Source organism: Lepidochelys kempii, chromosome 17 (genome assembly GCF_965140265.1).
Source record: "Lepidochelys kempii isolate rLepKem1 chromosome 17, rLepKem1.hap2, whole genome shotgun sequence".
NCBI lineage: Eukaryota > Metazoa > Chordata > Testudines > Cheloniidae > Lepidochelys > Lepidochelys kempii.
The window spans coordinates 19,729,158-19,751,078 of record NC_133272.1 but is presented as its reverse complement, the minus strand read 5'-3'; the positions used below and the strand labels follow the sequence as shown (position 1 = coordinate 19,751,078).

The 21,921-nt window shown below is 52.3% G+C and overlaps 1 protein-coding gene across 2 annotated transcripts in view; it reads left to right on the top strand.

Moving 5' to 3' along the window:
* SRRM3 (serine/arginine repetitive matrix 3) overlaps positions 1-21,921 on the top strand; it is a 171,316-nt gene that overhangs the window by 38,265 nt on the left and 111,130 nt on the right. The window contains exon 2 of one of the 2 annotated variants that reach the window (XM_073315243.1): positions 20,681-20,809. The exons of the other annotated variant lie outside the window; for it this stretch is intronic. The gene's annotated coding sequence lies outside the window, so the exon portion shown is untranslated. The remainder of the gene's footprint in view (positions 1-20,680; positions 20,810-21,921) is intronic. 2 annotated transcript variants of the gene reach the window in all.

Below are 21,921 nucleotides of genomic sequence, written 5' to 3'. Positions count from 1 at the left end.
GCTCTCTCCTGGAAACTTGACTTGTTCCTCTTTGGTGTATTTTTCCCCCTTAATGTCAGCAGTGAGACCTTCGGGCTAGAAGCGTAGCTTTGCTTTTTGTGTGCGAGGGGAGGAAATATACCTTCCCATCTGCTCCCTTTCTCTCTCCTCACTGTAAACCTGGTGAGTTGCACAAGGCAATTTGGACGTTTTGCTGCTGGTGGTAGATGATTTGTGTGTAATTACCGCATGCAATGAAATATTTAGCCACTCTGTTTACTCGGATCTGTAACGCTGATCTAGGGAGAAAGCTGCTGGTATGGTAACTTCCTCCTCCAACTCATGGAGGGCTGTCTCGGGGGTGTTTTTCAGAATAATGATGGTTCCAGCTCCATGATGCCATCACAGCTCCGCTGCCGTGTTTGCAACTTCACACTGCCGGGCTATAAAGATAGAAAATGTGCCACCCCACCACACCAGTGTGAGGGGGAGAGGTCACAGCGGAAAGTCCCTTCTCCCCCAGGGTGTGCTGGCTCTGCAGGGCCATTTTATCAGGTTGCCAGGACTCAGCCCGTGGGGGCTTTACAGTGTATTTGTCACGCAGCCTGAAGGTGTGCTTGGAGAGGTGGGGAAGAGTGGTTAGGGCGGAGGATGGGGGGCCGGGTTCTAGACCCATCTTTTCTTCTCTCATTCATTGCCTTGTGTTCCAGTAGGGCCCTGCTCAGGGTCCCTCTGCGCTAGGCGCTGCACGGGCAGACACAATACAAGCCAGTCCTGGCCCTGAAAAGCTTACAGTCCAAATGGACAGTGGTGGGAAGGGGAAGAGGCTCATCGACTTCCCTGAATTTGCACAGCAGGTTCGCAGCAGAGCTAGGATTACACTTTGCCTGACTCCCAGCCCCCTGCACCATCCATGGGACCCCGCTGTATCCGGCTGCTTCTCTGGCATAAATACAGAGTCCGGCTGCTTAAATCATTGGGCTCCCCTTGGATTTTTGCTGGTGTCCCTGAGATCAGAATCTGGGCCTTCAAGCCACAGCCTCTCCCTGTGCCCCATAGACTGTTGGACACAAAAGCAGGCGTCTCCGGCTAGCGGGAGGGGGAGATTTAAGGGGTGGGGGATGGGTTACTATAACCCTTTGCAGTGTTAAAAGAAAGCAGTGCAATTAACAGGCGTGAGGCTGGCAGTAATTTGCCTGTGTGGATACAGGGCCAGACCCTCACCTGGTGTAAAACATCATCACTGAACTGATTCCAATGGCGCTACGCTGCTTTACCCCAGCTGCGGGTCTGGCCCTCGGTCTCCTGCGCTGGCGTCTGCAGCAGAGCCAAAGGGAGGCGAGCAAGCGCAGGTGGGATCGCGTCCCCTTGGCCGTGCCTGCAGCCGGGACAGTCCATCGGACCGGCTGATCCACGCGCTCTGCTCGTCGGAAGGCATTTGTCCCCGCGTGGTTTTACCTGAGGGATCGTGGCATAATGACAATCCGAAATAGGACGCGATTCCACTCTCCTGTCTCTGTCTCTTTCATCACTGAGGACCGTGTTGCTGGAGTAGCTGCCGGGAGGACACCGAGGTGCTCGGGCAGATGGCTAGCTAACTCCGGTGCCAGAGGAGTCCCGGCCATCCCTGCCTGCTAGCTGTCGGGCCAGGCTGTGTCCGTGTGAGCAGCGGAGTGCTGTCTGACTGGCCAGCCGGGGCAGATGATGCAGTGGAGTGGAGGGTGGCATTGTCTAAGGCAGATGGAGACAGGGTGCTGAGCTGCCCCATGGTGGAACGGAGTGGACTGGATCAAGGCGAGCGGCTGGACGGAAAACCCTTTGACTAGCCCTCCAGCTTGCCCGGCTGGCTGGCTGGACCCTAGCTCAAAGAGAAGTTATGGGCTTGAGGCAGAAATGACGGGGGAGGCTCTTTGGTCTGTGTTTTGCAGGAGATCTTCTGGCTCCAGCATCTCCAACTCTCGGAGCTCCAGGGGCCAGTGTGGACAGGGAAATGCCTGGAGCGGTTTGGGGGCGTGATTCCCAAATGCAGACACTCAGGAAAAAGAAGAGGGGCTTGATTCTGATCTCCGCTACCAAAGTTTGCCATTGGCTTGACTCCAGTGGAGCTGTGCTGTCTTACACCGGCTGGGGGAACTGTCCCGTTGACGCCCACAGATCCATGGTGATTTTGGCAGCGGACGATCTGGTCTGGAGTGTTGACACTGACCTCAGCTCTCCAGCCACTGAGCGTGCTTTGGGCTGGCTGCAGGATCACAGCCAAGCGAAGCCATGGCTACAAAGCCAGTAGGAATGGGCCGAGCTGCTTCTGTAAGTCAAAGCTGAAGGCGGATGGTGGCTCTTTCTGGGATCTGCCACAGCCTTGTAGGAAAGGTCCCAGACCCAGGGCGAATCAATGTGGGCTGTGACCTTGGAAAGCTGTGGGAACTGCAGCCCAATCCTATCGGCACCAATCCACGTGCAGCTCCGCAACGCAATCAGCAAATCGGATTAACTCAGCTCTCCGGACACAGTCCCTCGCCCCACTGAGCCTGTTGGCTGGATGCTGACCCCGATGGGGAGGGGAAAGTTTTGATGGAATTTGATTTCTCCAGCAGCTCGATTTCAGCTCACTGGGTGTGTCGCTGGTTTGCATGCGCCCGTCTCGTTCCGTCTCCAGGAGTGGCCATCCCCAGATGCCTCGAAAGAACTCCTTCAAGTTTCTGGTTCATCTGAACCCACTAGCGCAAAGGTCAAACTCAAAGGGAAGCCAGCAAGGGTCTGGCATGCTGGGGTTTGTCCAGCATCCCCAAAGGCCATGAGGGCTCAGCTTCCCAGGACGACCCGCCCTGGCCCACTGCATTTAATGCATCCTGAGACTCAGCATTTAGCAATTCTAGCTCATCCACTCGCCTCTCTGGCCGGCTCGCCAGCACCACTGGGCCTTCTCACCTCCCCTGGCCAAGAGCAAGCACCTGACTCTGGTCGGTGACAGCAAGTTTCCAGCTCTCCTCCTCCAGCCTCATTCCTTGGGAATTCTGCTGCCAACATCATGCTGGGAGCTGAAATCCCATGGTTGGGATGGGTGGGAGTTTACTCTTAGCTCAGGTTGGTGTCCTCCTACCCAGGTGGGAAGGGACCATTCATCCTCATAACACCAGCCATGGTCATTGGTACTGCGTAGGCCAGTAAATTCCTCTCCCGGAATTTAGGCCGCAGATTCTTCATGCCCCTGAGTCCTCAGAGGCCCCACGCCGTGCCCTATAAAGGGAGTGGCGTCGGACTTCTCCAGTGGAAGCCGTGATCCCGGGGGAGTGCTTGCTGTCCAGGATCCCTCTGGAGCCAGTGATGCTGAGGGCAGCCACACCTTTAGTCTGTAAAAGAAAGGGAGATCTTAGGGGGAATTTCTATCCAGAAGCTTGAAGTCTTCTTGGGGAGTCCCTACAAGCAGCGCTCAGAGCCGTGAGATGCTATGTGTCTCTGAGCTGTGTGTGTATATGGCCCCAATCGCTGTACTCTCTGCGCCCTGCATTCTGGTTTATTTGTGTCGCCCCCCTGGGGCAATGGGGCACCTCTGAACCCCACTTCTTTTATTCTGTTCATATCCTGGCCAACAAATGTCTCCCTTCTGGAGGGGATTTATTTCTCCTCTCAAGGCTTCCAGGGATCCTTTGTTGATTTGTACTAGGGATGGGTGCTGGGGCCTAGCCACACTCCCTGCTGTTTCAATTGGATATTTTTTCCTCCTTTCTGTCTCAAGCTGTTTGCCTAGCATTGCTGTGTGCCCTTGGTGAGGTGTCATGCTCCACCCCAGAGTTGGTTGCGGGCGTTCCTCTATGGATATAGTTCATAAATAGTATTTATTGTCCTGTCTCCCCCACCCCAGCCTCGCCTGCTTGTTGTGGTCTCTGCCACTGGTTCTGTCTTATCTTCTAACCAATACGCCCCTGGGGCAAGAGAGGGTCATTTATTATATATTTGTACAGTGCCCGGCACAATGGGGCCCAAACTGGTTGCCACCTTTATACAGTACTACAATATCGTTGTGTATTAATAACTGTGGATAAATAAAGCGCTTTGGGGTCCTTTTTGCTGCGCATAAACTATTAAATGGAGCCCAGCAATGCTACACAGTCCCATGGGCATAGCATAAAGGTGATTTACGAACCATAGGCACAGAGGGAGCCCTGCATCTACCCCTGGGGTGGAGCATGGCAGGTGATTAATAGTGCACCGCAATGCTACACAATCAGCTGCCATGCTCCGCCCCAGAGGTAGCTGCAGAGATCCCTTGGAGTATAGTTTGTGAAGGGTCCTTTGTGCTATGTGCATGTAAGGTACGGCTGAGCAAGGCTGTGGAGTCACTTCCTGGCCATGGGAGTGTGAACGGAACTCAGCAGAATAATTGGGGGCCCTTGTCGGCTGTCTGCTGCCTCGGTGTAGAGTAGGCCTCGAGAGCTAATCACCCACTTCCCGGCAGCATGAGTGGGCTGGCTCTAATTCTCTTGATTGTATAAAAGGGGGCTGTTAAGGTTCAAGTGGGAATGAAAGAATTAGAGGATAAGCAGGAGGCCAGCGCTCCCGCTGCGAGGTAATGGGATTTGCTTGGCCTGCCCCTTCCAGCCTGGCCTGTTGTCGCCTGTTCCAGCTGGGCTCGGGAACGGGAGGGAGCTTGAAGATCGGGCCGTGCTGAGGTTAATTACACACGCGCGGCGCAGGGGGATAGGTCAGGGCCGCCTGCCGCAGTGGAAAAGGGAGTCCCCAGGCTCAAATGGTGCAGTTAAGAGAAGCCAAAGAGCAGCTGGGCATCTCGGTTGGACACCAAGGTTCCAGCCGGGGCACGATCACCTAATGGCTTGAGGTGGCCAGAGAAGAGCCCAGTGTGAGATGAGTTGGCTGCAGATGGCATGTGCCCGACTCCTCGTCATGTAACAGTGCAAGGGGCTAGGAGCCATTCTGCTCAGCTATACCTGCTTGCGCAGGAGGAAAACCCGCCTGATTATGCATTCGCCCAAGCCACGACTCTTCTGGTCTCTTGGGCAGACGCACGTCCTTCCAAATGTCAGCGCTCAGCTGATCACCTTGGGGAGTTTCAAGTGGGGCTTTCATAGCTGAGTGGCGCTGGGAAGAGAGCACATTTCACTACCGATCTGTGTCCCTTTTGCTGCAGTCAGGGCCCCTCCTCCACAAGCCGGGGAGAAGGCGGAGTCCCCCTGCGCTTAACCATAATGACAGTGATTAGTGATGGCAGGCCACAGCCCTGCTGTAAGCCAGTGCAGCTCCTTCGATGTCGGCGAAGTGGGGCCTGCTCACACCGGGCCTGGATTTGGCCCTGGGACTTCCCTGCAAGCAGCAGATTATGCATGAATTGGGGGTGCAGCCTAGGGGGTGGGGCGCTGGTCTGGGGGCTGGAAGACCCGTGTTGTAATCGCGGCTCTGGCACTGACCTTGGGCAGGTCGCCTCACCTCACCTCTGACCCCTGATCCACTGCGGATGTCAGTCTGTTACAGCTCCAGGCTGTAACCTCAGGCTGCGAGCTCTGGAGCCTGTTGGGGCTCTAATCTCAGCTGTTTTAATAACTGAGGAGGATCCCCTCCTTTTAAGCACCAGGCTCTCTGGTGACCAGCAGCCCCGGCAAGGGAAAGTATGAAGTACAAGGGAAGAGGGTTTGCAGTGAGACTTCATCAAGCGCCAGCTGCTTTCATGCCAGGATCTCAAAGGGCTTTAAAACAGCTCATGAGTTTAGCCTCCCAACCGCCCCAGCTGGGAAGCAGCCTGGTGAATCTCTGTGCTTCGCAGTGGAGACAGTACATGGCACACGCCTGCAGAGACAGTCCTGGCCCCATGTGCCTTTCCCTCTAAAGTGCAGGCCTCTGCCACTTGAGCCCAAAGACAACACCCCTAGTCGCTCTCTGACCCGCTCAGTGAGTCTGCCACTAAGGAGCAGCAACATACAGAGCCACGGCATTAGCATCAGCAAGTATTAAAGAGGAGAACCTGAGGCACACGTCTGCAAAACTGGGAACTGATCCCAAATCTCCCAACCCCCATTCCTGTGCCTTAATCACAGAGCGCTCTGCCTAGTTCCCCACTCTGCAAGTGCATCAGAAAGGCCTATTGTGGCACAGGTGAAGTGGTCCCACCCTTACCTCTTCACTCCACCACTCGGGCTTGATCAGCACACGAACACTGACTGTGTCCAGGAGAGCCGATTCGACGCACAAAGCAGGGAGAATGATGAACGGCGGTTGCCTCTGTCACTTACTTAGAAGTGGGTTGGAATTGAAATCTCTTGATAAGACCTGTGAGTAATCCAGCAGCGCAGATATAATGGAAATATAGACCCCATCGGCCGGGGGAGTTAAACCGGTGAAAGCAGCAAGCAATCCCTGGAATTCTGTCACATCCAGCCTGGCTGCAGAGAAGGATGGAGGCAGGTTGTTACTTTGCCTTGTCGCGTCCATTGGAATTCTCTTCCTTATCAGTGGCAAAAAATTGTTTTACTAGAGAGATTTTAACCGTGCCAAGGGAATTGGGGTGCTCGGCTCCCACTCATTTTAAAGGAGAATTAGGGCCCAAATCCCTTGAAAATCTCAGTCTAAAGGTCTAATCTGCTATGTTAAGGGGAAAAAGTGCATCCATTCGCTCTACAGCTTTGCAACCACGTGTGTTAGTGGCAAAGGAGGATGCCTGTGGCAGGAGGGGAGTATAGTCTAGTGGTTAGAGACTGGGTCTAGCCATCAGGATTCCCACACTCTATTCCTAGCTCTGCCACACACTTGGTGTGTGCCCGAGGGCTAACCATGTCCCTGCTCTGTGCCTCAGTTTCCTCTCTCTGTAAAATGGGGATGGTCGTACTTGGGGTGCGGTGGAACTTGCTCAGCGAATGCCCTTTAAAGAGGTTTGAACTTGTGAGATGAAAGACCAACAGAAGTGCAAAATGTTAGCATGATTATCAGCCAGCACCTGTCAGAGCATGGGATCAAAGCCACTAAACTTCAGCAAAGCGAGCCCCAGCAGGCAGAGGAGGGGCCATGGGAGAGCAGTGGTGTGGTTTTTCCCAGCAGCCTTTCATTGCTGGGCATCTTCTGAGTGCGGGAGAAAGAGTCCAACAGACTCTGGATCACAGGAGACAGAGATGCGGCGTCCCATTAGATAACCCAGTCCGTCTGCCTGCCGGCAAAGGGTTAACCCTGCATCTCTGCTTGTCCTGCCCAGCAGAAGGGATATTTCCCACCCTTATAAGTGCTCAAGAAACTACACTGGGCCAGGCCCTCAGCTGGTGTGAATTAACTCCGTGTAGACAGAGCAACTGCACTGATTCGCACCTGCTCCGGCCAAGGCCCTATTGATGTGAAGGGTCCCGGAGCAGGCACCAGGCGCACCGATGGTCTGTAGGACCGTAGATGTCTGACGGCGCAAGTGGGCTGTCCATGTCTGAACCCCGGTTTGGTTGGGAATGTGGCCGCATGGCCATAGACCCGCCATGATCTAGGCCCACCGGGATTCCCTGATGCATTTGTGTTTAACAGCTTTGTCCAGCTTTGTCCTGTCCAGGCTGTAAAAAAACACCCTGCTGGAACACGGATGCCCCTCACTGTCCCAGGCCTCCATGGGTTAGTGTAGTCAGTCCCTAAATGTGGTCATGTTGTTAGGGCTCAATCTGGAGCCCACTGAAATCAAGAGGCACTTGCATTGACTCCCATGGGCTGAGCCTGTGAAGACAATTTCAGTGAGAGCTGAGGGCGCAGGGTCGGGCCCTTCAAGAGCTTTGGGACTAGAGAGAATAAGCCACGGCCAACTGACATGTGGCGTGATGCAAAGCAGCCTGCTAGCCACCCCCTGCCTCGCGGGCACCCACCAGCCGTGCATGCCTGTGGCATTTGAGAGGGGCTGTTGAAGCGCTACCGTGGTCAGTGACTGCTCGAGTGCCCCGCGGCCAGTCCAGGGAACTCACCGGCCAGGTTTCCATCTCGGAGACAGGGAAGACCAGCAAGGCAAGGAGGCTTGATACTGGTGGGGAGAGGGCTGGATGGGAAGGATTTGTTGCCAATCTGCTTGAGGCAGCCTTTCACCTTGACCTTTTGAAAGGGGGAATTAACACAGCTCCGGGGAATTTCGTCTGCCACCGGCATGAATTGAAACAGGCCAGTGAAGGGATTAAGTAGAGGACGATCATCACCCAAACTGCTACATTTGAGATGTTCTTCCCTTCCCAACCAAGACAAATCCAGGAGGATGTATCCATTTATAAGCAAAGTACAAGCCTGGTGTTCTCAGCACTGCACAGACTGGAAGGCGCCCCATTGTAACAAGGACCTTGGGCCAGAGGCAGCTTGCAGCGGGGTGGCAGGCGTTTTTGATCAGGTCCCCCTGTCGGTAGCATGCCCTTATTTGGGCACTGGGATGCTATCCAATCCATGGCAGTGAAGGAGAAGCTTGCTGCTTACCAGAGAAGATCTTATCTGGACAGCAGAGGAGCTGATGGGCTCGATTAAAGGACACACTTGCCTTTCCTTCGGAATCCTGCACATTATGAGATGATCGTGCAACGTAACCAGGGACTGGATAGCAATCCTAGAATCATAGAACTGGAAGGGACCTCAAGAGGTCATCTAGTCCAGTCCCCTGCACTCAAGGCAGGACTAAGTATTCTGACAATATTCTGACAGCTTCATAAAACACAACACTGTGTATATTAATGTGGCATCCTTCATACTGAGTGTCCCCAGATGCTTCCGAGAGAATTTGTCCTACGGTCATCCGAGGAGAGGGAGGACAGGAAAGTGTCTAGGGTGATATTTAAAAGGGCAAGTGATTTTAACTATAGACACACTGGGTCTATAGATGAAGACCTTAAACAAGTACATTAATTAATTAACAGATGAGCCCGCACACCCCAAGGCTGATTGGCCAAGATTTTTGGGCCCGGATGCTCAGAGATATTTAGGCACCTAACACTCATGGGACTCAGTGACTAGTGATTTCAAAGCCTTGATTTCAGGATGCTCCATCTGGGATGTCCTAAAGGGGCCTGAGTTTCAGAGTATGAATGCTCAGCGCCTTCTGAAATTAAGACCCTTTTAAAGCATCTCAAGTTGGGTGCCCAAAATCGCTAGTCGTTTTTGGAAACCTTGGCCAGCGGGGTGGAGAGTCATAGAATCATAGAATATCAGGGTTGGAAGGGACCCCAGAAGGTCATCTAGTCCAACCCCCTGCTCGAAGCAGGACCAATTCCCAGTTAAATCATCCCAGCCAGGGCTTTGTCAAGCCTGACCTTAAAAACCTCTAAGGAAGGAGATTCTACCACCTCCCTAGGTAACGCATTCCAGTGTTTCACCACCCTCTTAGTGAAAAAGTTTTTCCTAATATCCAATCTAAACCTCCCTCACTGCAACTTGAGACCATTACTCCTCGTTCTGTCATCTGCTACCATTGAGAACAGTCTAGAGCCATCCTCTTTGGAACCCCCTTTCAGGTAGTTGAAAGCAGCTATCAAATCCCCCCTCATTCTTCTCTTCTGCAGGCTAAACAATCCCAGCTCCCTCAGCCTCTCCTCATAACTCATGTGTTCTAGACCCCTAATCATTTTTGTTGCCCTTCGCTGGACTCTCTCCAATTTATCCACATCCTTCTTGAAGTGTGGGGCCCAAAACTGGACACAGTACTCCAGATGAGGCCTCACCAATGTCGAATAGAGGGGAACGATCACGTCCCTCGATCTACTCGCTATGCCCCTACTTATACTTACACTTAGTCGATGTAGCTGGGAACCACAGAATGTGTGAGCAGGCAGGGAAAAAGTGGGTGTGGTGTCTGCAGGGCTGGATGGAGCTACACCATGGAGATATGTGAACACCATTTATAACCGGCTTCAGAGAAACAGAGGAAACCAGGAAATCCGATAGCAGATGGAGATAGATTTGTCCTACTCCTTTGGAGCTACAATGTGGAGTTCTCTGGCTGCAGGATACTGGCTCCTCTGGGGGAGGGGACTTGGGAAACATCAGAGAAGATCCAGTTGCAGGAGATGAATTGAGCCCGAAAAAGGGATTTCAGCAGAGGCAGCGTCTAAGGAAGGGTGGATGCTGGCACTGCTGGGCTGCAGCAGGATCTGAGGAGAATGAAGGTGACAGGGATGCTGTTCCTTTGTCTGATCACCAAACAAAATGCATCACGTTCCTCTTGGTGATCCATGGATGGGGAGGGGAGAGGGTGAGTCTGGAACCCCCACTGCCAAGCATGTGTATCCCCTGTGGTAATTCGCAGGGAAACGGGCTGGTCCTTGTGGAGGAAAGGTCCAATAGATGGAGGAAGCCCAGCCCACCAAGTGAGAGACCTCCAATGCATGTAGTCCACCTGCGATCTGCATAACAGGGTGAATGGACAGAAAGTGCAAGATCTGAGCATATCCTGTTGGCCCAGTGCTGGGGAAGGGACGGAACTGAGGGTACCCACAGATAGGCCAGCTCGTGATGAGATGATAGGCAGCCCCTCCCTCTGTGTGCCTGCACTGTACAGAATCGCTCTTCTCCCTCTCTGTACTAGATAACCTGTCTAGACTATAGCGAGGCTGTAGCCGCTCTATGCAGCTGAGTGTTTGCCTCAAATCTATCCAATCGATTGAGGTGTTTATACCATGCTCCTCCTGTATCTTAGTGCCCCTATCGATAAACAGTCCTGGAGAGAGAATGATAATTAGTAATTATTTATTCCTTTGTATTGCAGTAGCACCTAGCAGCCCCAGGTGCAAACCAGGGCCCCATTGCACTAGGCACTGTCCAGACCCATCGTAAAAGACAGTCCCTGCCCCCAAAGAGCTTAGCAGCCACGGCCCTGATTCAGTAAATTATTTAAACACCTCCTTTACTGAACTGGGGCCGAAACATACAAAAGAGACAAGGTGGGAGAAAGGCAGTATTTTCCCTATAGTACAGATGGGGAAACTGAGGCATAGAGCAATTAAGTGATTTGGCCAAGGTCACACAAGGAGTCTGTGGCAGAGCCTGGCATCTAGCTTGCAAGGGATTTCCATTGCATAACATTAAGCTCCTGTTTCTTAAAGAGAAGGGCACTTCCTCCTCGTAGGACAGGTGGGGTAGAAAGCCTCCGGGAGCGTACAAAGTGTTTCCCAAGAGCGGAGTGATAGTCTGTTATACACTCTATGCTGCATTAAACTAAAATGACTCTGCAAAATGTCAATCCATTAAATGTGGAATTCACTGGGTATTTAAGCCTAATGGACTAGACAGGATGTGTGTCGGTGGAGACGTGGCAGTATTACCTTGCGGCATTCGTTTCCTTTATACCCGCTTCTGGATCTGGGCCCCTCCCGCACGCGGCTCTCTAATGATCACTCTCTCCCGGTGCTGCCCGTGGCTGCACAGAGCATTTGCACGTCTGAAGTTTCAGCTCCGTAACAATTCCCTTGTAGTGGGGGCAGGTCCAATGTATGGCTGCTCTTCCTGGAGGCTAAGCTGGCCGACATCTCGGGGCCTGGAAAACATCCTTCTGCCAACCCAGCTAGTGCTGATGCCCGAGGTTGGGGCTCGATGCACTCAAAGCATCTGGTCATTTTATTGTGTTCCAGTGATGAGTAATAACTGCTGAAGGCCTTGATCATGTTGCAGGCTCCGTAATGGGGCAAGGGCATCTTTGCAATAAATGGTACCGTGTCGTGCTGTGATGGTCTTCCTAGCCAGCTCTTCTGATTTATTTTCCACTAGCAGTTGTATTAGGTGCTGTACATGCATGTCATAAGAGACATCATCTAAACACACAGGACAGACAAGGGAAGGTTTATTACCTCCATTTAACAGCGGGGGACCTACAGCCTGGAGAGAGTGAGGGGTTTGCTCACGGTCATTAAAATGGCCCACTGCAGAGCTGTGAAGGATGGTGTGGTGGTCAAGGTACTCTTTGGAGAGCTGCATTCCAATTCTTGCCTCTGCCACAGACTGCCCTGGAAAGACTTGCCTTGGGGAAGTCACTTAGCTGCTGCCTGCCTTGGTTTCCTCCATCTGTACAATGGAGATGACAGCCCTGCTCTGCCTCCCAGCAGGCTGTGAAGATAAATACATTAAAGATTATGAGGGGTTCAGATCCTCTGATGTCTTAGATCTCCTGAGCCCTGGCCATGTGCTTTCTCCACAAGACCCTGGTTCTAAGAGCTGGCATTGCTTGCATGACTGAAGGGGTGGGGATCAGCTGAGTAATACTTCTCTGCTCTCCTCTGGGATGGAAAAAGCCTGAATGATCCTGAAGAGACAATACCCAGGCCCAAGGTGGGAGAGGTATCCCCCAGCTCTCTAGGAAACAAGAATAGTGCTTTGTGGAAAATGGGGCGGTTTTGGCATTTGGTTTTGTTCCACATCAGAGCAAAAACCAAGACCCTGCAATATTTTTCGCCAAAAAACCAACAGAGAGAGAGAGAGTGTGTGTGTGCCCAGAACTCCCCTGGCAGGCCTGATTCAGAGCTGGTTCTCCAATGTCCCTGGTGAGTGCCCCAACTACCAGGCTACAGAGCCAGGCTCTTGCTATGGCTCAGTTAATATTTAATTATTGATACCAGGTGGAACAGCTCCAGCAGGAGGCAGTCCAACCCAGCAGTCTCCAATTGCTGCTTGGTTGGGGCTCTCCCACAGGGGGCTCGCCCTCTGGTTTTGATCATAAATTCCTGGTCCTGACAGACCCTCCTGGCAACAGTTGTCCTAGATTAGTAGATTGCAAGGCCAAAAGGGGCCATTGTGATCATCTGGTTTGACCCCCTATATAGCACAGGCCACAGAACTGCCCCCAAAATAATTCCTAGAGCAAATTGATACATGGCTGTGCAAAGCTTCAGTTCTGATGAACTGAATAAAAAATGTTTGATCCAAAAATTCCCCCTTCCCCAGCCTTAGAGACCAGCCATAGCCCTGTATTTTGGGGGAGCTGAACCCATGGCCAAATGTATTGCGTGTTGCCTGGTGGTTCAATGCCCGCTCTGTAAGTCATTCCCTTAGGGATAGGGGGCTCATTCTGGGCCAGCGCCTTTTATGGCTGCATTCTGCTGTGATTGTCGCTGGGGGTATTGCGACCATTCAGTTTTCTGTGTAGCTGCTCCCTGGCTATTTATAGCAACATTGCATTCACGGTGGTTTTATGTTCCATTGTTTTCATGCCTGGACCTATACCTTCAGTGCAATGGTTGCTGTTGTTACCTGTTGTTATTATTATTACTCATGTCTGGGTTTGTTTCCCCCCTATTGTCCTAAACTGCCTATAAAAATCCAACAGAGCCTTTCAAACAAGAGAAGAAAGAAACACAGAAATACCGGCACAGAATGAGCGTCGGTGACGCTGCCCCTCCTACAGCCCTAATGCAGGGCTCTGGCGGCAGAAGAAACCATTGGTAAATGATATGGCAGTAGTGCATAGAAGACCCAAGTGAAATTAGAGCCCCCATCGTGTGAGGAGCTGTAGAAACAGACAGTAAGAGACCGCCCCTGTCCCGAAGAGCATACAGTCTATGCAAACGAACGGTGGGAGAGAAAACCGAGTGGCAGTGACTAGAAATGGTAGAAACTGGAATTTCTGTCCCACGGGAAATGGTGAGATTTCAACATTTGTTGTCACCCTGAATTGGGAAGAAAAGTCAAAATCTTGGAATATTTTGTGGAATGAAACAGTCCACAAATATTTTCTTATGATTTTATCATTTCCACTTTTGTCATCAAGTCAACCCACAACATTTAGATAATTTCCCACAAAAATGTTGACAACATTGCTAGGTTCCCATGAAATATTTCAGGGTAATCATACTGGCATGCCCTGACACAAAGCTGCTTCACTGGAAAATTTTCAGGCAGCTCTAGACGTGACTCACCTCAAGCTGTCTACGCTGATACTTGACATCAAGAGGCAAGTCCATCCCTGAGGTGATCCCTGGATGTCACCAGAGTTACACTGGGGGGATTTGGCCACCACCCACAAGCATGGTTATTGGATGGCCTGGGGGGGCGGAGATGAGCTGGTTATTTCAGTCCTGTTTCCGCTGGGCAGTTTGTAGATTGATAGATATGAAGGCCAGGAGGGACCATTATGATTACTTAGGCTGTCTTCTTGCATAACACAGGTTATGGACCTCTGCCCAGCGACCCCTGCAGTGGGAGGGGAGCGGGTGAGGTGGCTGCACATCAGGGCTGAGATGCAGTGGCCTGGTTTGCTGCTGGGGGAGAAACATGAGCTGTGTCTGCCCAGGTCCAACCAGTATAATACACCCAGTTTCATTGCCGGTAGGGAAAACCTCCCATAGGTTAAGAATACCCGCTCTCCTGCCCGTCACCTCTAGGGCCTGGACAGCAAGGGAGAGGACAAAGGGCCAGAGCCTCAGACGCTGTGAATCAACAAAGCTCCATTGAAATAAACATCTCCATTGAAGTCACAGGAGCTATGCGGACTTACACCACTGAGGATCTGGCCTGTCTGAGGGTTATAGCCCTTAGGATATGTCCACACTGCGGTGTAAGCCCAGGGTTTGAACTCAGGCTCAAGCCAAACCTTCCTTACATCTACACACACATTGCACTAACTGAGGACTCAGACCCAGGGTCCCAGGACCCCACGGGGGGTGGAGGGTCTGAGCCTGAGTCAAGCTGGGACCCAGGGTTCAAGCTCTATTACTCTGCAGTGTAGACATAGCTGCACTGGACTCGGGCTGTTGGAGTCCTCCAAAAGTATCCCACAGGCCGACTTTCTTTGTCCTCTGGACAGTCAAGTTTGGTGGACAGTCAAGTTTTCCCAAACTGCTCCATGAACAAAGGGTTAGAGCAGCCACCTTTTGGGAGAGCACAAAGAAGTCTGGGAGATGGGTGGCGGGACTCGGGCCCACATAATGCAATGTAGATGCTGGAGCCCCAGGCTGGGACCCAGGGTTCAACAATTCCTAACTGAGTGTAGACGCTCAAGCCTTATGTTAACAAACCCAGGGTCTGCTAACTTGCCTTCTACCAACCCTGGGCTTACACTGCAGTTACACCTGAGGCTGGCCCAGGTCAGCTGACTCAGGCTATGGGGCTGTTTAATTGCAGTGTAGACATTCAGGGTCAGGCTGGAGTCCGGGCTCTGGCACCTCCCATGGGATCCCAGAGCTCAGGCTCCAACCTGAGCCCGAATGTCTACACAGCAATATTAGAGACCCAAGTCAGCTGATATGGGCCAACCGCGGGTGTTTGATTGCAGTTTAGACGTTCCCTCAGCGACCTAGGCAAACCCTGGCAAGCATCAAATCAAACCCTGTATAAAAGCCGACTCAGGTGTAAGAGTGTGTGTGTCTCTGTGTGTAATACCCCTGCTTCCGGGTTGTTCAGACTCCTGGCAATGTAACGTCATCTCCCAAACTCTCCCTTGCCTTCCAGCCGAGTGACAGTTGCATTCTGCAAGCGCCGTGCAATCCAGATGTTGATGAACATCTGAACTGGCCTTAGGACTGGCTGCCCTAAATGTTAATCAGCGTGATTTGGTTCACTTGGCTGCTCTCCTAAGCTGTGGCGGGCTTTCTGTTGAAAGGAGGGTGGGTCTGTGTTTGGAATTAGCTGCCGCACTTATTTGCTAACGGGATCCGGGCGTGTGACTTCCTGGCACTGGTTTTCCATGCTCCCTCTGTCGTGGGTTTTTAAGGAGACTGGGTAATGAGGTGAGATTTCCCAGTGATTTAGTGCATGACTGGCCTCTTACGTACAGAGACGTGGTGTCCTTATTTGAAAAACTGGGCAGTTTTAGGAAGGATCTGGGGGTTAAAACTATATATGCTAATGAGACAGAGGAGGTAATAAATTAGTGCAGGCTAGAAATTGGTACACTGCAGTGTCCGCTCATCAACCCGTTCCTGACCGCCGGCTCCCCCACCCCCTGCTCCTCCAGTCTTGGGCTCTGCCATGACACGTCAGTCCCAACCCAACCCACAGCCGCTGCTAGCCCATTCCTGGCCTCTGCACATACACACAGTTCTGCCAACGCCCCTCGACCCTCCACTGCATCCCCCCACTACCGCAGCTCCACTCGAGCAGAGGCTGCCAGCTCTCAGCTGTGCACAAAGAGGGAACGAAGCACAAGCCACCAATCTCCTGTCCCCTCCGGCGATCTAGGGCAGCATTTGGATCCCGGCCTGCCCAACTAAAAGCCCGGTGTCTTGGCCCACGGAGCCATCCAAACACATTGATCAGAGAAAGCGAGGCCCTGATTTAAAAGCCCATTCAATTGCAGGAATGACCCACCAGCGCAGCCCTGAGCGATCTCCATTCTCCCTGCTATGAGGCAGGGATCCACTAGCCCCCCCGGCTCGTGCTGCAGTGTGGAAGGTGGCGCCTGTCAAGGAGAGCCTGCCCCGGCCCCATCCATCTCTTCTCCTGTCAGGTTTCCAAGGCGTTTCGACCATCTCTCTTGCTTACACCTGCCAGTTGCTCCAACTGCAGCCGCTGTATCTGGATGTCTGGTGTTGCTGGAAGGTTGAAAGCCATCCTGGTCCCAGAGAAGAGTACAGCATGGGCAAGTCGCCCTGTCACTGCGTAACATAATCTGACTGGCGCTAAACCAGCCCCGGCTGCATTGCTGAGCTGGAAGATCTGCTCCTTCCAAGCAAGGAGCACAGTCGTTTGGCTCCGCTTTCCCCTTGGGCTAGATTAGCCAAGATGGACAAAATTAGAAACACTGTCCACAGCACAAGCAAATGCCCCAGATAGTCCCTAGGCCAGGTCTGCAGTCTGCGTCTGTGCAGCTTTGCTGGCTCTGTTGCCCTTGGACTTTCTGTGCAAGGACTTGCAAAGGGGGTGGAGAGAGAGGGATGCTTGCAGAGCTCCTCGGGAGATGGGCCAGTGGTTAGGAGACTAGCTGTGGGCTTGGGAAACCCGCGCTTGATTCCTTGCTCTGCCACAGATTTCCTGTCTGTCCTTAGTGTCTCTGGGCCTCAGTTTGCCATCTGTGAGATGGGGATAACTATTCTTCTTTACTTCACTGGTCTGCTGGGGGACGAAGGGGGCCACGTGAGTGCCATAGGTAGGTGGAAAGGGGATGTATGTTTCTGCCTCCTTTACTGGGTTTGGAGTTGTCCCTCCAAAACTGATAGCTCCTTGTGGATCTCACATGATGGGGAATTTTGCACTTGGGTCCCAACCTTTATGAAGTGGGAAAGTGCCTGTAGGGGACCGATAACATTCAGATTGGGTCAGAAGTGCTAAACCCGGCAGCTGCATGTCAGTGGCATGGGAGTGGCTTTCTGTATCTAGCTGTGTATACTGTGCCCATCACCCTGGTGTCCAAGAGATACGGCACACAGGTTAGCTGCCTTGGGCGCCCCTGATCGGTGGGGACAATCAGGCACCCGGACCTCTGGATGAACTAAAGCGTGTCTACAAGTACCGCTGATGCAGGACTGTGTCTGCAGCTATTTCTGCCCGCTGCCTGCGAGCACAGACACAGAGCCCCCCCCCCCCCCCCCCCCGAAAATCTGGCCCCAGCAGAGTGTACTGGGGCCTTTTGCGGCAGAAGATGTAAACACACAACACTGCTCTATCCAGTGGTCGCACACGAGGAAATGGAGCCCTGTCTTCATCAGCAGCCATGGGATGGCGTTTGATGGGCAGTGGGGTCCTGGGGCATGCAGGAGAACGAAGACCCCTTTGAATGGCCCTGTCCTTTCGGATCCACAGACAAGCTCTCCGGTGAAAAAGAAGGGGTCCTCAATCGAGAAGACAGAGAGACAATATAACCTGGAAATCCTGGTGTTCAAAGCTCCCCCTTTTCTGCAGTGACTCAGCACTGATACCTTCTTGCGGATCGCATGGTTGTACACTCCATCTGCACGTGTAGCTGTTCCTTGCCACACACGGTAGGCAGAGGCAGGGGAGCATGGGCTGCAGCAGGAACAGTCTATAAATGGGTTTGCACCCTGCTCTAGCCTACAGAGCAGAGCAGAGCAAGTCAGGGTTCCTAGGGCCAGTGTCTCCATGGCCCTGTGCCTGGCGCGGTTGCAACCCACAGGCTTTATCCTGCAGCATTTGATCCTTTTTTGATCCGACGGGGGGAGAGGAGCAGCAGGGAGCAGACGTGGATTTTGATTGAATCCTCTGTGACTGCATGCGTGCAGAAGGCGAAGCAGGACGATCCAGCTCGAAGGTCCCAGGAACTGCCCCAGGGAAGTGTGGCAGCTCACGGACATGCTCGGTAGCCGGTTCTGAAGCTTTCATTTAGAGGCAGCTGCCCGAGAGCTGAGCCAGTTGGAGCTCAGGAGTGAGGGGACAGGGTATAAATGCAGGAATTAAAGACAACTCTGCGGACCCATTGGCTGATCCACGTGGGACTGAGAAACTATCTGCTCTGAGGGCGGGGTCCCAATACCTGAACCCCTTTGGACACAGGCTACTGATTCAGCTTATCAGCTGCCGAGCAGACCAGTCAGCTGTTAACCCAAAGGTGGGAATGCTGCTGTGAAGGATTCCAGACTCCCGTTTGCTGCCAAGGCACTGGAGGGTTTGGAAAAGACCGGGGATGCTGCCATTCTTTCCAGGCTCGGAAGTATCCCGGTGGCACCCGCTACATATTGTAACTACAGTACAGGGACTGAGAAATCGTCGCTGAGAGAAGATCAGAGGGCAGTGCGTGTGTGCCAAAGGAGGGAAGTTGTGTTGAAATGCTGCGTTTAAATATACCCAACAGCCACAAAGTGGGGATGTGTGTGTAGCAAACACCAGTAGACAGCTACCTAATAGCTTTTGGTTAAGAAGTTATTCATCAGTATCTCTTGGAAGCTGGCTGGGAACTATTAACCGCTCCATTCAGGGCTTTACGTACAGTACCCTTTAAACTATAACTCTGTGCAATGTTGTTGTTTTTTTTGCAAAGTCTGGATAAGACAGAGCTCTGGCCTCTTCAGCAAGCAGTTCAGTGGAGGTGCAGGAAAAGGGGCGTGTAGAAGAGTTAGATGTAATATGACCTCAGCACTCCATATCCCATTACACCCTCATTCACAATCATGCAAAGTGGGGGCAAATGCTACCATTCTGATCTGGCACAGTTTTACATCCATGTTGTTCTCACATGGCACTGATGTCAACGACCACCTGAAATGGAGAGTCCTGGCTTTGTCCCTGATCCACAGGGTGACCTTGGATATGTAGCTAAACCTGCCTGCGCCTCAGTTTCCTCCTCTGTAAAATGGGGATAACGTGTCCTGGCCTGATGCACAGGGGTTAGTGGGCAGTTTGGTGGCCTGCAAAGTGCATAGAGATCTTGCTATGGAAGGTGCTAGTAAGCCCTGCTAGTGTAGGCATAAGGGAAGGTACCTGCTTCTTTTCATAGTGACATTTCCATCAGAGAAAAGCCAGTAATAAAAACCCAGTCTGCTGGGGAGCTGCTCAGGGGTTAGCTGGTGAATCCATTACTCCCACTGGTATGCAGGGTTTTTATCAAGATTTTTATTGAGAGACTTGCAATATTGGTGGCTTTTCTTAAAGCCCCAGCCCCTGGAGTCAGGGGATCACATGAGAATCTCAGGTGTCAGTAAAAAATGGTTTTTTATCCTTCATGGTTGAAGGAAAAATCTTGAAACCATGGCCACTTTCAAGTCATGGTTTTTATGTGTCTAAAGAAACATAAAAAGAAACCCATTATTTGTCAGTTTCTTACAATCTCATGATTTTTAAGTCAATTTCATGATTGGGGGGGGGCGGGGCTTGACTCATGTTTTTTGGATACTTGGGGTTGGCAGTGTGGGCTGACATGGCAATCCCATTGTTTCCAGTGGGACTGCTTACATGAGTCGTGGCTCAGCAACGTGATCGAATGGTTCCCAAGCTAGCCCAAAATAAACAGACCAGAGGTGCAAACGGGGCCTGTGGCTTAATGGCTGCCCGTGGGCTATGATAAACAGACCAGCCCATTGGACTCTGAGGCTTGTTCGGACTTCTAAATGGATCCATTTCCCGTGACACATTCACACCCCTGCATGTGGTAGAACTTAGGCCTCCCCACACTAAAGATTAATCTGTGCGATTTTCATATGATAAATTTTTAAGAAGTTTGTGGCTTTGGAGAAAAACAGCTGATCTTGGCTCAGGAAGGCCTCGTTTGCAACACAGACACCTGGCAGGAAGACAAGGCTGGGCTAATGAACAAGTCATCCGATGTAGTTACAGCTGGGGTGGAAATCACCTGCTATGGTTGATGTTGCTGCTTGGGATTCAAAACACGTTTAACCCGCTGAGAAACTGACAACTAAGAAAGTTCTCCTCCGCTGGGGCTGGGTGGAAGGGGAGGGTCTGACTCCTAATTTAGAAGACGAGGATTACCTGTAACTGGGCAGAAGTGGGATGACACGCTATATTGCTATCTCATCGCCTTTCCTTCCAGAAGCTGCAATGGCTTCTAGGGTGTGCTATAGGGGACTGGGCCTTTAAGGGATGAGCTTCCCAGCCAGAGAGGCTGGACGAGATGCCTTGAGGCTCTGGTTGTTAGGCACAGCTGGTTGTAAATGGACACAGAATAAAGCAGATCTCCGGCAAGTGCCATCAGCATGGTGTGATCCCTGAGCATCACACGGGCCTTGCTTCTACCTTCTAATCATCGGCAGGAGGCTGCGCTGGGGAAAGGGCCGGCTGCTGACTTGTAGAACGGGCAATGGGAGGGCGATGGGTGAGACTTCCAGCCGCCTTGGGATTAACAGGGTTCTCCTCCCTGCCTTTCTCCCAGGCGTTGAAGCCAGCAGTGCTGGAGCAGTCGGGCTTCCATAGGAGAAGTTTTCTGCAGGCAAGAAGGCCCCGAACTGAGCTGGCTAGGACTGGAGCTGTGTAGCGGCCGATGGACCGTGCCCTCTGAGAGGTGAGCCTGGGCTGGGGCGACCGGAGGGCGGGTGTGTTGTTGCTTACCAGGGTGGTTCTTCGGGGTGTGCTCAGAGTTGGGGACACAGGGAAGAGCTGCTCACCATGAGAACAGCTGATTGGGCTCTTCGTGGCCATGAGCATGTCTACCTGCACGGTCTCCTCTCTGCCCCCATGTGTCCCCTCCTCCTGCTGTCAGGTGGCCTCCGCTCCCACCAGCCATCACTGACAGCTGATTCATTGCAGCAGCCGCACAAGTAGCAAAATCCTGGCTGCACTGAAGTCAAGTGAAGTTTAGTCCCTGACACCAATGGGGCCCAGATTTCACCCCAGGTTTCTGGAGAGGTCTGTCTCCCCTGTCCCTTGTAAAACACTGATCAGAACCCAGCCAGTAGCAGGAATGGAGAAGGGAGGGCTTGTGGTCGAAGTGCGAGGGTCGCTCTGGCATGCACTCCTTGTGTGACCTCAGGCATGTTGCTTAGTCTCGCCGTTCCTGTCTGTAAAAGGGGGTAATAATCCTCCCTGTGTTAATTGAGAGTGTAAATTCTTTGGGGCAGGGAGTGTTTCAATGCATACGTACAGCACCTAGCGCTGCAGGGAGCTGCGCTTGCTTAGGGGTATCGAGTTGGTACGATAAGGTGAGGAATGATGGTAACCTGTCAACGCTTCATTCCTCACCGGGTCCCCCGCAACGTCTCATGACCCTGTGCTACACTGTGCCATGGAGCTGCGCTGTTCTGTACATCTCACTTAACACTGTTTTGCCCCCGTCACGGTCTTGCTGAATCTCAAATCCAGGCAGTGCCTGGCTCAGCAGTAAATATCCCCTTTGAGCAGATTTACTCTCCTATCGATCCGTTTTTTTCATTCTGTAGATTATCTGGAGTTGTGAATAAGGAATGGCTCTGCTGTCCTCTCCCAAGGCTGGAGAGAAATATGGCTTCAGACGAGGGCATTCCTGACTGCCGCTTTCCAGGGCTGCAGCTGGGGGTCTCAGTGACACTGGATTTGAGTTCTGGTGGAATGAATTGAATCGGAAATGCCCCTGGGAGTCAGAAAAGGTGCAGTGTCTAGGGGGAAGGGAATGGGGCCGGTGGGCCAAGGTATGACTGG